Genomic DNA, 2,579 nt, shown 5'->3' with positions numbered 1-2,579 from the left:
ATGACTGTTCTAACTGTAATATAAACAAAAGCATTAATATTAAAGTAAACAAAATGTAAAAATTGCTGTTACCCGCTAAGTTTAAATAATAAATTAATCCCTTTCGGTTTCCCCCAAAAAAGAAAAAGAAAAAAAACTTATGCTCTCAAAAAAAAAGTAAACTTTTGTTTAAAATATAACCTTAAAGTGTGCCTAATAAATTAATGCAGTCCACCAAAAAAAGTTATGAGAATTAACTGTTAGTCTAAAAAAAGGATTTTTACATAGTAATCAGATTTCCATTCTCCTGGGAACAACAAAACCACAGGAAAACTATTTCTTGTGAAGAAATCTTCATAGACTGAAAACAAAAGTCTCTTCTAGTAAATTAGTAAAAAACTATTTTAAAGATGGTAAACAAACTGAATTGGTTTTGGATGTTTTCAGTATTAATAAAAAAGCATGTGGAGGAAAACAGTATTCTCAAGCTTTATCTAATTTATTTAAATTATTTTTTCTTATACTTTTTAGTGATAGAATTTCTCTTTTTACCATTTAAAGTTAAACCTTGTTTTTGCCTTCTTGCTAATCCTGTCTCACAACAGAAAAAGTTTAGATTAATAAACTAAATCCAACCTCAGCTATTCCATTATTTAGATTTCCTATTCCCCAAGGGTGTCTTCCACAGGCAAATGCTTATTAACTGGGGTAAAGACCAAGATTTTGGCGACAGTGAGGTAGAAACATCTCCAAAAAAGGTTCTTCCCTCCCAGCTGAGCATGCAGATCCTCCGCTTGCACAGACACATGTTGCAGTGTGCTTCTGGTTAATGGTGTGTTCTGTTATTGCCCAAGTTAATGGTTTAGTCCAAAATTATACCCTCCCACCCTCCTTGTCAATCTGTGCTGAATTACCTGTCAATGCTGTTTTGTGCCAACCCTCTGCTTGCAATTCCCCTTTGGAAATCCCCTAAAACTGGACGTCTCATCAGTCCATGGTGACCCAGTTTTCCCCCCTACCTCCCTCATTGGACAATGCCTTTGTGAGGCCCTACCCTTTATCCCTCCTCAGCATTTCTTCAATTTGTGCCTTCTCCTTGAACCTCCCCCATATTTATGTTGTTGCAGCTTCACCATTTTTGTCTTTTGCCCCACAGATTCCCCAGAGTAAGGAATCCTTTTTATCCTATGCAAAAGACCTTCCCCTCCTCCTTGTCCCCCTCAAATGCAATCTGAGAGCCAAAAGGCCATGGAGCAATGGCTGGAGCCACGTCTAAGGCCTCCTGTTCCCCGAGTGTGACCCACTCTAGGCATGGGGCCCTAGTGGCAAAGTGAGTGCAGCACTGGCTGTTGTGACAGTGCCCTGCCTCTGGTCTCGCTTGGGTTTCTGACTGGCTCTGAGGCAGGGGCTGCCATTCCTCACTTGTGGGGAGACCAGAGCCCCCAGACCCTCACCCAGCGTGCAGCACTGCCTGGCAGCGCTTCCGTCCACTGGCACGGTCGCGCTCTGAGTGTCGGCCACTGCGCCCCTGCTGCTGCTGCTGCTGCTTCATTTGCTTTTAGCACACCCAGAGCTCACTGTTAGGCCACGATGGCATCCAGTTCTGCCCTCTTCCCATCCCTGTGGGGGATGGAGCACTGCTGTGCTTTCAGGAAGCTCTTTGTGAACACTTCCAGCATTGCAAGCTCACTTTGTCCTATATGGATGCTTGCCAGGGAATCCCTTCAAGGCTGGGCTCAGAGCATACTCAAGCTGGCTCTTCTAAAACCCAGGCTCCTTGTCCCCTTCAGCGTGCTCAGCACAGGCTTTTAACCCCACAGTGTTGTGCAAGGGACCTGCACTGACAGGGATCTTTGCAGCCTGAGCTGCCCTTGTTCCTCTCTGTCCGTGCACAGAGAACGGCAGCAGGGCCCTGTGTGTCCCAGGGCTCATGTTTGGTGCCGCTCAGGCTCCACAGACATGTGGGTAAAGTGGAAGAAAAAAAAAATTTATGAAGGGAAGGCGAAGCGAAGGGGTGAGCTGGGAGGCAAAACAGGGGATGGGCAGGGCCTGAGGAATGGAGGGAGGGAGCTGCCAACAGGGAGGGAGACGGCAGGAGCTCCTGGAGCTTGCCACAGGCTCAGCTGTGAGCAGCAAGAGCTGTGCCTGGAGCTGCAGCTGGTCCCGTCTGCTCTGCAGCTGATCCCATCTTCAATGGGCAGGTCGCCGAAGGACAGTGGTTCTTCTGATCCAGCAGACGAAGTTCGGCAGATCTTCTGTTGAACTGCAGCTGGATAACCTGCCTCATAAAGCAGGGGCTCTTGTCCTCCTGCAGGGCTTGAAGGGCTGCGAGAGAGAGAAGCAGAACCACAGTCAGAGGCTGGACTGTGGGAATCCAAGGAAACCTTCCTGCCAGGGCCATCCCACCCAGCTCCTGCCATGGCCACGAAGGAGCAGGAGACCAGGGCACGGGCCAGAAGGTGCTGGCCACGGATCCCTCGTGTCCCTGAGAGCTCTCCGTGCTCGGCCCGCACCGCCCCTCGTCCGCATCGGGCAGAGCCCTCCGCAGCCGGGCAGCGATTGTAGCTCCGTGCCCGGCATTTGCAGCTGTCCCCGGCGGC

Source organism: Erithacus rubecula (assembly GCF_903797595.1).
Source record: "Erithacus rubecula genome assembly, contig: scaffold_707_arrow_ctg1, whole genome shotgun sequence".
Lineage (NCBI taxonomy): Eukaryota > Metazoa > Chordata > Aves > Passeriformes > Muscicapidae > Erithacus > Erithacus rubecula.
The sequence above is the reverse complement of the archived record's forward strand: the minus strand, read 5'-3'. Positions refer to the sequence as shown.